This window comes from Lampris incognitus, chromosome 2 (genome assembly GCF_029633865.1).
Source record: "Lampris incognitus isolate fLamInc1 chromosome 2, fLamInc1.hap2, whole genome shotgun sequence".
Taxonomy (NCBI): domain Eukaryota; kingdom Metazoa; phylum Chordata; class Actinopteri; order Lampriformes; family Lampridae; genus Lampris; species Lampris incognitus.
In genome coordinates, this window is record NC_079212.1 from 6,857,079 (window position 1) to 6,870,204 (window position 13,126).

The following is a 13,126-nucleotide window of genomic DNA, read 5'->3' on the forward strand; positions in this document are numbered from 1 at the left end:
TGGAACAATACCTACCACCTCCCAAAAAAATTAGGATCATAAGTGCGTTTTTGCAAAAATGCATATATTTTGCATAATGCCAAAACATTTAAGTCCCAGAAATTTTTTTTATATAGGTGAAAAAAATCAAAGATGCTCAGAATCACTTGAAATGCCGAGAAAAGTGGTTTTTAGCCATTTTTAGAAACATGCATATTTTGCATAATTATGCATAATTATGCATAATTATTTTAACTTTCTGCTATTTTTCTGGTCCTCTCTGGAACAATACCTACCACCTCCCAAAAAAATGAGGATCAAAAGTGCATTTTTGCAAAAATGAATATATTTTGCATAATGCCAAAACATTTCTAAGGCCCAATTTTTTTATATATAGGTGAAAAAATCAAAGATGCTCAGAATCACCTGAAATGCCGAGAAAAGTGGTTTTTAGCCATTTTTAGAAACATGCATATTTTGCATAATTATGCATAATTATGCATAATTTTAATTTTCTGGGATTCTTCCCTTACTCTCTGAGACGATACCTACCACCTCCAGAAAGAGTTAGGATCATAAGTGCTTTAGTTTTCGGTCCCGCTATCTACACTAACACACACACACACACACACACATTACGAAAACATAGGAGTAGCTATATTCTTTATCACAGTTCAGTGGTTGCAACCCATTTGTGTTTGGGTTGCAAATGGGCTGCATGGTTCGCCAAAACCGTGAAATGTCACATGACGTCATTTTTTGGACACGTGAGCCATGTGGCTTTCCATTTGACGGTAAAAGGTCACATGTGATCGTGTTAATTTTCACATGTGAAATGTCTGATTTTTTGTTGTTGTCCATAAGGGATCACCGGCTGACCATAAGGCCCCTCTACATCATCCAGCAGACTCGGTTGCTCAGAACCCCGTCCCATCCCTCCATCCTTACCCCCCCCCCCGTTCCCTCGCACATCCCTGGCTGCCTGTCCCCGGGTCCATAAGAGACGTGGACAGGAGACTGGTTACAGAGAGGGGCAAGGCAAAGCAGAGTAAATGACTATATAGGGGACATGTTCCCCGGGTCCCGGCTGGCCCAGTCGGGGCCAACGGGGGGCGTGTTGCACACAAGCGACCAAACCCTGCACAACACCGCTCCAGCCACTGCACGCCAGCGGGATTCAGATCGGACAGATCAATGTAGAGCCAAACCGTCTCGGTACCACAAGAGGATCTGGGGGACAAACTCGTTGAAACCTACCTGGTCTGACACATGACGGCGTCCGTGGGTCGACGCACCACTATGCGGCGCTCTACAGCGGTCACCGCTACCGAGCCATCCTCGCAATACCCGGGAGGGAGAACAGGGCCGTTTTAAACTTGGACCACACCCCATGGAAAACACTGCAGAGTACAACCCCGAACTTAGCGTTGTACTAGTACCCGAGTACGGACCGGCCTCGTCTCGTACTTCACAGCGTACTGACTCGGTCTCGGACTCTGTGGACTCAGGAGGATTTTTTCAAGACTGGTGGCGTACAGGACTTTAATTTACTCCCCCCCCCCCCCCCAAACTTTTGAAATGAATATCTATGAATAACTTGCCCTGCGGAGATGAATAAAGCTTAATCTATTTGTTTCTATTTCATGGTCATTACTCTTGACACATTTCCTTCCTCGGTGGGGGTGGGGGGTGGAGGGGGGCTGAATAAATGTTGTAGTTTAGTCGGTGCTTTAAGTGCCAGTACCTCCCTGATTCTCATGCCGGTACCAGCAAATCGTCATTGCATTCTGAGTTTCTACAGAGGATGAAGGATACCGGGAGATGTTGCTGATGTTCACCCCATAAGGTCACTTCACCCAGGGGACGACCATTTATGTTAGCTCCGTCAGAGTGAGGAGGAGGTGACTCCCTGTGTTCACCAGCTCTAGTCCGTGGTGCAGCGAGGTCACCCGGCCCAATGGGCCAGGAGCACTGGGAGTAAAACTACAGCGTCTGATCCTTCGACCAACAGTCGGGCCATTCGTCCTGACCCACGCCGCAGGTGGTTTTGCTGATGCTAACGCTACATCGACAGGCCCTCGCTGCTAGGAGCAGCGCTAACGCTACCTGCCTGCTCCCGGCCTGCTCCCGGCCTGCTCCCGGCTTGCTCCCGGCTGCTCCCGGCCTGCTCCCGGCTTGCTCCCGGCCTGCTCCCGGCCTGCTCCCGGTTTGCTCCCGGTTTGCTCCCGGCCCGCTCCCGGTTTGCTCCCGGCTTGCTCCCGGCCCGCTCCCGGCCCGCTCCCGGCTTGCTCCCGGCTTGCTCCCGGCCCGCTCCCAGCCCGCTCCCGGCTTGCTCCCGCCCTGCTCCCGGCCCGCTCCCGGCTTGCTCCCGGCCCGCTCCCGGCTTGCTCCCGGCTGCTCCCGGCTGCTCCCGGCCCGCTCCCGGCTTGCTCCAGGCCCGCTCCCGGCTTGCTCCCGCCCTGCTCCCGGCCCGCTCCCGGCTTGCTCCCGGCCCGCTCCCGGCTTGCTCCCGGCTGCTCCCGGCTGCTCCCGGCCCGCTCCCGGCTTGCTCCAGGCCCGCTCCCGGCTTGCTCCCGCCCTGCTCCCGGCCCGCTCCCGGCTTGCTCCCGGCCCGCTCCCGGCTTGCTCCCGGCTGCTCCCGGCTGCTCCCGGCCCGCTCCCGGCTTGCTCCAGGCCCGCTCCCGGCTTGCTCCCGGCCCGCTCCCGGCTTGCTCCCGGCCCGCTCCCGGCCCGCTCCCGGCTTGCTCCCGGCCCGCTCCCGGCCCGCTCCCGGCCCGCTCCCGGCTTGCTCCCGGCTTGCTCCCGGCTTGCTCCCGGCCTACATGATTCGGTAACGCAGGATTTGACTGTTGAAGCTCTGTTGTGTTCTGACTCTGTTCGTGGGCCCTTTTGGAGCCAGGCCAACATTATTTATTTATTTATTCAGATTTCGGCATTTTCCGCCTTTATCAGACAGCGATAGTCGAGAGAGACAGGAAAGGCAGGGGAGAGAGAGGGGATGACATGCAGCAAAGGGCCCGGGCAGGGTTCGAACCCAGGCCGCTGCGGTAAGGGCTCCGCCTTATGTGATACCACTCTACCCGGTGAGCCACCGGGGCTCAAACTCCAACCAAATCCTCACATCCGGACTGCAGAGACGATGGATCTTTCCATATAACACCCTTAACTGACTGCTCCGTCCTTGATTGCTGTGTTGACGGTTGCCCAGTGGTGATGAAGAGGAGGGCTACAAGCTGCGGCACAATATGTTACTCAACGGCGGAGGCTGACTGTCAGGCTCTCATGCATGCAGCCATCCAGCCGTCATCCGAACCCGCTTATCCTGCTCTCGGGGTCACGGGGGTGCAGCATCAACTGAAATATGACGGTTGTGCCCTTCAGTTATCCAGTCAACAGGCCACGTGGAAGTGCTGTTTTTGTGTCTAACAGCGTAGCCGTGATGCATGTTGTGTTAGTCCACACCGTCTACGGGCCAGTGGCCACTCTGCCAAGGGTGAGGGTGTGCACCTCCTCGATAGGGAGGAACGCTGGTTTGAGCGGGGAGTCAAAGAGGCCATCTATGTGAAGAGGGGACAACCACCCCTGAACCGGGGGGGGGCTAAGAGTACATCTGTCGCCGTGCATAGTACACGTGGCCATTGTGACTCTAGTTAGCGGTCACGCCTATATTTGCATACGAAACCGGTCGTTGGTTTGGGTCGTTACGGTTTGGGTCGTTACGCCACTGTATCGTTTGTAAGGGCGGGACACCTGCAGCCGGTTGAGACGGGAGAGGTCGCTTGGATGACGAGGACACGTTTCTGTCAGACGAGCTGATTCCACCTTCTCTCATGACACAGGAGGAGGAATTTAGCAGTAGGGAAATATAGAGTCAAGTCCAGCTTGGGCTTTTGGGGACTGGTTTGTGCTCCTCGGGGCCGTGCTGGGCCGTTGTTCTGCAGGCTCCTGCCCCCCCCCCCCCCGTGGGCTCGTTCTTCTTCTTCTTCCTTTTCTTCTTCTTCTTCCTTTTTTCTTGTTCTTCACCCTTCTTTTTAATGGCGAATTGCAACCGGGCGGAGCGTTATCGTCCCCCGGCTGTCGTGTTACGCTGTAACTAAATTCTTTCATCTAATAATTAAATGGGGGGGGAGGTTCTTCCCCCCCCTCATCCCGTCCTCGAATAGAACTTCTCCCTGAGAGGGCCGGAGAGCCTCTCTCAACACCTCTCCTGTAATTCCCACGATAGCCCAAAACGTCCTCGCAGCTTCTACCACCGTCTCTACTCTCTCTGTTCTCTATTCTCTACTCTCTCTGTTCTCTATTCTCTATTCTCTACTCACTCTATTCTCTATTCTCTACTCTCTCTATTCTCTACTCTCTCTATTCTCTACTCTCTATTCTCTACTCTCTCTATTCTCTACTCTCTCTATTCTCTACTCTCTCTATTCTCTCTATTCTCTACTCTCTATTCTCTACTCTCTACTCTCTCTATTCTCTATTCTCTATTCTCTCTATTCTCTATTCTCTACTCTCTATTCTCTATTCTCTCTATTCTCTATTCTCTCTATTCTCTATTCTCTATTCTCTACTCTCTCTATTCTCTACTCTCTCTACTCTCTCTATTCTCTACTCTCTCTATTCTCTCTATTCTCTACTCTCTCTATTCTCTACTCTCTATTCTCTACTCTCTCTATTCTCTCTATTCTCTACTCTCTCTATTCTCTACTCTCTCTATTATCTCTATTCTCTACTCTCTCTATTCTCTACTCTCTCTATTCTCTCTATTCTCTACTCTCTCTATTCTCTATTCTATCTATTCTCTATTCTATCTATTCTCTACTCTCTCTATTCTCTCTATTCTCTATTCTCTCTATTCTCTACTCTCTCTATTCTCTATTCTCTCTATTCTCTACTCTCTCTATTCTCTACTCTCTATTCTCTATTCTCTCTATTCTCTACTCTCTATTCTCTATTCTCTCTATTCTCTACTCTCTCTATTCTCTCTATTCTCTATTCTCTCTATTCTCTACTCTCTCTATTCTCTATTCTCTCTATTCTCTCTATTCTCTATTCTCTACTCTCTCTATTCTCTCTATTCTCTATTCTCTATTCTCTCTATTCTCTACTCTCTCTGTTCTCTCTATTCTCTACTCTCTCTATTCTCTATTCTCTCTATTCTTTACTCTCTCTATTCTCTACTCTCTCTATTCTCTACTCTCTCTATTCTCTCTATTCTCTACTCTCTCTATTCTCTCTATTCTCTACTCTCTCTATTCTCTCTATTCTCTATTCTCTCTATTCTCTATTCTCTCTATTCTCTCTATTCTCTCTATTCTCTATTCTCTACTCTCTCTATTCTCTCTATTCTCTATTCTCTATTCTCTCTATTCTCTACTCTCTCTGTTCTCTCTATTCTCTACTCTCTCTATTCTCTATTCTCTCTATTCTTTACTCTCTCTATTCTCTACTCTCTCTATTCTCTACTCTCTCTATTCTCTCTATTCTCTACTCTCTCTATTCTCTCTATTCTCTACTCTCTCTATTCTCTCTATTCTCTACTCTCTCTATTCTCTATTCTCTCTATTCTCTCTATTCTCTCTGATTTCCTTTCTGCCCCAGCGGCCCTGTTAACCACCATGACCAGAAATGCTAAGAACTTCATGCTAAGAACCAGAAAACTCTGCAGCGGGTCGTCAAGGTGGCCCAGCATAGCACCGGTACCCAGCTCCCAGCCAGGGGTCTGAGCATCAGCAGAGATCCCACCCACCCCAACCATGGACTGTTCTCCCCCCTGCGCTCTGGGAGGCGCTACAGCAGCCTCAGAGCCCGCACTACAGCTTCTTTCCCCAAGCTGTTGTCCACCTGAACCTGGCCACCCACTGAATGTCTGTAGATATCTTTAAATATTCTGCACTCCAGCTCTCTTTTAACTTATTTTAGCTTCTGGCCTTCATGTGTGTATATCTTATACTGTGTTTGCTGTGTTTGTCTGTGTCTGTCTTGCACTGTTTGGTGAGGCCACAGCCCTCATTTCATTTTTAACATGTGCCTGCACATTGTTTTTAATGACAATAAATTGAATTGAATTCATCTCGTCCTTACAAAAACAACCTCCATCATGCTTGCTACCGCATGTGTTGTCCCGTACGTCTTCAATCATCCCTTTCCTAACGGCTCCCTCGTGGCTTAGCCTTCTCTGAGACCTGATCCTCGTGATGTCCATCTCTTTCCTTCTCTTGCCATGTCTCATGACCCCCCCCCCACACACACACACACACTCTCTGACGACACGTGGGTTCTTATCCAGTTTCTCCTGCTGCATGTCTCATCTCCACATTCACCACATATCCCCAAATCAGGTCTACAAAGCGAGCTGTGTCCAAATTCCAACAATGTCTGCAGTGACTGGGTCTGGGAACCAAACAGAACCCTACTGGGTAACTGATATGACCCAAGAATACTGTAACGTGCATGGATAAGTAGACACGTTGGTCCTTGACTAACGGGCCGGACCCTTTAGTCGACTAGTTAACGTTGTCGCTTGCGGAGCGGGAGACACGGGTTCGCGTCCCGGTTATGGCGGTTGCCGGACGCGATATTATGAACCCTACATAGGCCTCGCCAAAATCCCGTTTCTGGCTTTGTCACGTGTGCGCCACCGTAGCAACGCGAAAATATGTTGTTATGGGGTTAGCGCTCATCAAGGAAACGCTGTACACCCACAATTTAACCTGTCTAAGTTATCCACAATCAACATTAATATAATACCAATAACGTATCCAAGGAGCAGAGGCAGACCTTGTAACCTAAAATTGTTAGGTTAGTCAACTTAAGGCTATTCTTTCCCTCACAATCATAATTTCAACCCCATGGTTCACTTTTTAGACGATTCATAAGTTATGTAACTTAATATTTTGATTATTTTTAATCAAAACCAAAAATAATCTAGACTTCCTGCTTAATTTCGTTTTCAGGGCAAACACTTAAATCATAAGACAAACATCCTAGTCATGTCTTTCACTTCATTTACCAGAAAGTTTACATTTTCTACTATTAGCCTAGGTAACTAACGTTACTTACCTCCGTTCTGTTGTTGACAGCCAGCAGTCCAAAATTACAAAAGCAGCCAGCTGTCCAAAATTGCGAAAAATACAAAATTACAAAATTGAAGGTAGCTAACGTTAGCTTTGCTTCGCACCGAGTTGATAGTTGATTGTTTCCTTAGCAACGCAGCGGAAATCCGGCGTCCGTTCGCGAGATTTGGGACAGGGTACGGGATTTTGGCGAGGCCTATGTAGGGTTCATAATATCGCTTCCCGGACTGCCCCCCTGAATTCGCTACAATACGTCACCAGGCAGGATTTCTGATTCAAAAAGCAACACAACAGATCTTGTTTCACATCTTTCTCCGTCAACCATCCTGAATATTCTGTAACTGTCTACAACTCTGCTACGTTCTTAAATCTGCTCGCATCGACCACCCACACGGTGGTGTACCTGAGATCACCGAGTTGGTGTTGTTTTCCTCTGACGTCATCATTAAGGTAAACGCTGGTAAATTATGCGGCCTAGACAACTACAGGCCCATAGCTTTAGCCAGCACCGACTTTTATACATGTGTGTGTGTGTGTATATATATATATAAGTTTATAAGTTATATATATGTAAGGTAGTAATGTAAATCCGCCACCCTTTGGCGGATTTACATTACTACCTTACACACACACACACACACACACACACACACACACACACACACACACACACACACACACACACACACACACACACACATATATATATATATATATATGTGGTGGACACGTATTGGGGACAGAATTCAACCCAGGAACTAAGGGTTAAGTCATGGTTGCCCTGGCAGGTTAACGCAGGGTTAAGTTATGGTTGTCCAGCCAGTTTTCTGGTTTTTCTTGCCACCTCCGCTCAGTCGAGCTGTGGTTTGGTTGTCTCGCTGATTTACCGTGGATTAAAGAAAGTTGCCTACACGGCTAAAGTGTGAACCTACGGTCTTCTCCGTTCCTTCGGCTCTACACTGGTGACCCCGACGTCGGTTTTCGGATAAGTTTTCTGAAACCACACACATTATGGCTACGAACGCCGTTGCAATTAAACTGCCGGAGTTTTGGGAGTCTTCCGCGGCTACATGGTTCGCGCAGGCTGAGGCACAGTTCGCGCTCAGAGACATAACAGCAGACGAGACCAGGTACTACTACGTAGTGGCAGCGCTGGGGGGCGCTACGGCTTCCAGGATAAGCGGTTTCATAACCAACCCACCGGCCGATGGTAAATACGCCGCACTTAAACATCTCCTCCTTGAAACTTTTGAACTGTCAGCAACGGAGAGAGCACGTCGCCTCTTCGCAATTCAGGGCTTGGGAGATGGCAAACCATCGGAGCTAATGAGCAGGATGTTAAACCTACTGGGTCAAGAAAAGCCATGTTTCCTGTTTATGGAGCTGTTTCTGCGCAACATGCCGCCCCACGTCCAGACTGCGCTCGCTAACTCCACCATCACTGATCCCCGTGAGCTGGCAAAGGAGGCTGACCGATTCTTCGTCGCTACACAACGTTCCTCCCATGCCGGGGTGCTGGCTCCTACCTTCACTGGCCCCCCGCCGACATCGCGGGCGTGGCCCGACGGTGGCGCCACAGCATCAGACCGCTACAAGCCCTCTGGACTCTGTATGTACCACGCTCGATTTGGTGCGAAAGCTAAACGGTGCCGTTCCCCCTGCAACTACAGGCCGACGGGAAACGAGAGGGCCAACACTCAGTAGTGGCCATGAGTGTTGGCGATACGAGCAGGCTACTCTTCATCCTCGACACCATCTCCGGTCGGCGATTTCTTTGTGACACGGGCGCACAGAGAAGCGTGCTCCCTGCTACTGACGTCGACATCATGGGCGGGGAGCGGGGCCCCCAGTTGGCGACGGCTGACGGCAGCCCTATCCACACCTACGGCGTGCGGTCTGTAGAACTGTGTTTTGGTGGACAACGTTTCACGTGGGAGTTCGTCATGGCCAATGTAACGCTTCCCCTCCTCGGAGCTGATTTTTTGTGCGCTTACGGTTTGCTAGTGGACATTCAGAACAGCCGTCTGGTCGATGCCTTAACCTTCTCCTCCTTCGCATGTACGCGGAGGGAAGCGGCCTATGCAGGTCTAGCCAACTCTCTCTCAGAGGCAGACAAGTTCACCCGCCTCCTCGCTGAGTTCCCTGACCTCACCCAGCCTACCTTCTCTGCACCCACCGCTAAGCATGGGGTGGAGCATCACATTGCTACGAAGGGGCCCCCGGTCTACGCCAGAGCCAGGCGTCTCGACCCCGCCAAACTCGCCATTGCCAAGTCTGAGTTCGAGCACCTGGAACGCATGGGGATCATCCGCCGCTCTGACAGCCCGTGGGCGTCCCCACTCCACATCGTCGCTAAGCCTGATGGAGGTTGGCGCCCATGCGGGGACTACCGCCGACTAAATGACGCCACCACGCCTGACCGCTATCCTGTCCCGCATATCCAGGACTTTTCTGCAAACCTGTCTGGCAAATGCGTCTTCTCAAAAGTCGACCTGGTCCGTGGTTATCATCAAGTTCCCGTGCACCCCTCAGACATCCCCAAGACAGCGGTGACAACCCCATTCGGCCTATTTGAATTCCTACGAATGCCATTTGGACTCAAAAACGCAGCCCAGTCCTTTCAGCGGCTGATGGATTCAGTGCTCCGTGGCCTTCCTTTCATCTTCGTCTATTTGGACGACATACTCATCGCCAGCGCCTCCGAGGAAGAACACCTGTCCCATCTTCATGCCCTCTTCACACGCCTCAGCCAGCATGGGCTGATCGTCAACCCGGCGAAGTGCCGGTTCGGGCTGACAGCCATTGATTTCCTCGGGCACCGCATCACTGGGGACGGGGCAGTCCCCCTGCCCTCAAAGGTGGAAGCGGTGGCGGCCTTTCCGCGCCCCCAAACAGCTCGTGCGCTCAGGGAGTTCATCGGGATGGTGACATTCTACCACCGCTTCATTCCTCGAGCCGCCTTTATCATCCGGCCACTGTACGAGGCGCTGAAAGGCATGTCCCCCAACCAGGCGGTCGACTGGACAGCAGAGCGGGACCGTGCGTTCACCGAGACTAAAGCTGCGCTCTCCCAGGCTACCCTGCTAGCGCATCCTTCACCTACAGCGCCTATTTCCATAACCACGGATGCATCGGACTATGCTGTTGGTGCGGTTCACGAACAGTGGGTGGGGGGGGCTTGGCAGCCTTTGGCCTTTTTCAGTCGCCAGCTTACACCCCGAGAGCGCAAGTATAGTACTTTTGACAGGGAACTCCTCGGTCTCTGGCTCGCCGTCCGGCATTTCCGTTTCCTGCTAGAGGGCCGCGAGTTTACTGCGTACGTGGACCACAAGCCCCTCACGTTTGCCATGTCCAAGACGGCCGAGCCATGGTCCGCTCGCCAGCAGCGACAACTCTCCTACATTTCGGAATTCACTACCGACATCCAGCACGTCGCTGGTAAGTCTAACCAGGTAGCTGACTGCCTGTCTAGGGCAGTGATTGGAGCGGTCCACCTAGGCCTTGACTATGCACAGATGGCTGCTGACCAGGCCACGGACCCGAGCATCCTCCGTCTCCGGGCCTCCGACACGGGGCTCCGCCTGCAGGACGTTCCTTTCAGCGACACAGGTGTCACCCTCCTGTGTGACGTCTCCACAGGACAGCCCAGGCCCATCGTCCCGCACAGCTGGAGACGCCCCGTATTTGAAGCTGTGCACGGCCTCTCTCATCCAGGCGGTAAGCCATCCGTGCGCCTGACCTCTGCTAAGTTTGTGTGGGAGGGACTTAAGAGAGACGTGAAAGCGTGGGCCGACTCGTGTGTTGCCTGTCAGCGGGCTAAGATACACCGCCACATTAAGGCGCCCCTGGAACGCTTCGCAGTGCCGGAGAGACGATTTGACCATGTCCACGTCGACCTGGTTGGTCCCCTACCCCCCTCCCATGGGTTCACCTACCTCTTCACTGTGGTGGACAGGACTACGCGCTGGCCTGAAGCTGTTCCCCTGGCATCCACGACGTCTGCTGATGTGGCCCGGGCTTTTATTGGGTCGTGGGTCTCACGTTTCGGTACGCCTTCCGACCTTTCATCTGACCGTGGGCCACAGTTTACCTCAGAGCTATGGAATGCTGTGGGTGAGGCTCTGGGCGTCAAGCTTCATCGCACTACCGCCTACCACCCTCAGGCGAACGGCCTATGTGAGCGCTTCCACCGGTCCATGAAGGCTGCGCTTCGGGCTACTCTCAAGGACTGCAACTGGGTTGACAAGCTCCCATGGGTCATGCTGGGCCTGCGGACCGCCCCGAAGGAAGACCTACAAGCCTCCTCTGCGGAGCTGGTGTACGGCACGCCGCTGCGAGTCCCAGGCGATTTCATGCCCAATGCAACGCGTCCCTGGTCAGCTGTGGACCAACGAGCCTCCTTGCTGGACGGGGTCAGAGCTTTCACACCCGTCCCTACCGCCCAACACGGCGCGCCGGTGTCCCAGGTGCCCCCAGGTCTGCAGTCAGCGGACTACGTGTTCATCCGTCACGACGCACACCGCCCCCCTCTGCAACCCCCTTATGACGGCCCCTTCCGCGTCCTGGAACGGGGAACTAAGCACCTGGTGGTGGATTTTGGGGGCACGGCCGAGCATGTTTCAGTGGACCGAGTTAAACCCGCACACCTGGACTTGACGCAGCCGTTGGAGTTAGCCCAACCTCCTCGTCGCGGTCGTCCCCCGGCTCCGCCTCCTCCCCCCGTGGAGGCCCGAGCTGCCTCTTCTGCTCCTCAGGCCGACCTCCACAGGCCCGCGTCAATGCCTCCCAGAGACACTCCGGCCCCTGTTATCCGGAGCCGCCGCGGACGGCCTGTCGTCCACCCGCGCCTGCCTGACTTCGATTACTAGGGCGAATTCTGGGGGGGCTCATGTGGTGGACACGTATTGGGGACAGAATTCAACCCAGGAACTAAGGGTTAAGTCATGGTTGCCCTGGCAGGTTAACGCAGGGTTAAGTTATGGTTGTCCAGCCAGTTTTCTGGTTTTTCTTGCCACCTCCGCTCAGTCGAGCTGTGGTTTGGTTGTCTCGCTGATTTACCGTGGATTAAAGAAAGTTGCCTACACGGCTAAAGTGTGAACCTACGGTCTTCTCCGTTACTTCGGCTCTACATATATATATATAACTAATAAACAGAAATACAGGTGAAAACCCACCAGCTCTTATGTGTTTTATTGATGGTTCCAAAGCTTTTGATCGTGTTAATCACAGAAAGTTGTTTGTTCAACTGAGTCTAAGAGGGTTCCCAAATATATTGTGAGAAGGCGGCACGTGGTGCAGTGGTTAGCACTGTTGCCTCACAGCAAGAAGGTCCTGGGTCCGAACCCCGGGGCGGGGGGGGGGGGGGGTCATCCCAGGTCGTCCTCTGTGTGGAGTTTGCGTGTTCTCCCCGTGTCTGCGGTGGGGTTTCTCCGGGTGCTCCGGTTTCCCCCACCATCGAAAAGACATGCATGTGAGGGTTAATACTGCTGCCTGTGGCCCTGACCGAGGCCTGGCGAGACCAACTGGAATTCTGGCTAACAGCCACCAGACTGTGCAAGTAAAATGGGGCACTAGTGTCTCAGCCCCATTTGGGGTTAGCGATGGTGTCAGGCAAGGGAGGAGTTTGTCCCCAGCTCTCTTTCATCTATTGATAGTCTACCCAAGCAACTGAAGCCTGTAACACTGGTGCATGATTGGTAACTCTCTGTGCAGATGATGTTGTGGTCCTTAGTCCCTGTAGCGCTGGTCTCCAGCAGAGCCTTACTATATGTTCTGTGTATGGTGTGCAGCATGATATCAAATGCAATGCTAGTAGGAGTGTTGTCTCGGTCTATACAACCAAAGAGGACACATGTCTAAAACGTCCTGACTTCAAATTGTCTGATAATTAGCTTGCTGTTTGCAATAAGGTCAAATGTCTTGGACGTTTTATTACAGAACAGATGACAGATGATGATATTTACAGGCAATGCCGCGTGACGTATGCACAAGCAAACACTCAGCCGCAAGTTTAGTATGTGTACAGAAGGCGTGAGACGTCCTCTACTCTCTACTGCCCACTTGTGGCCAAAATA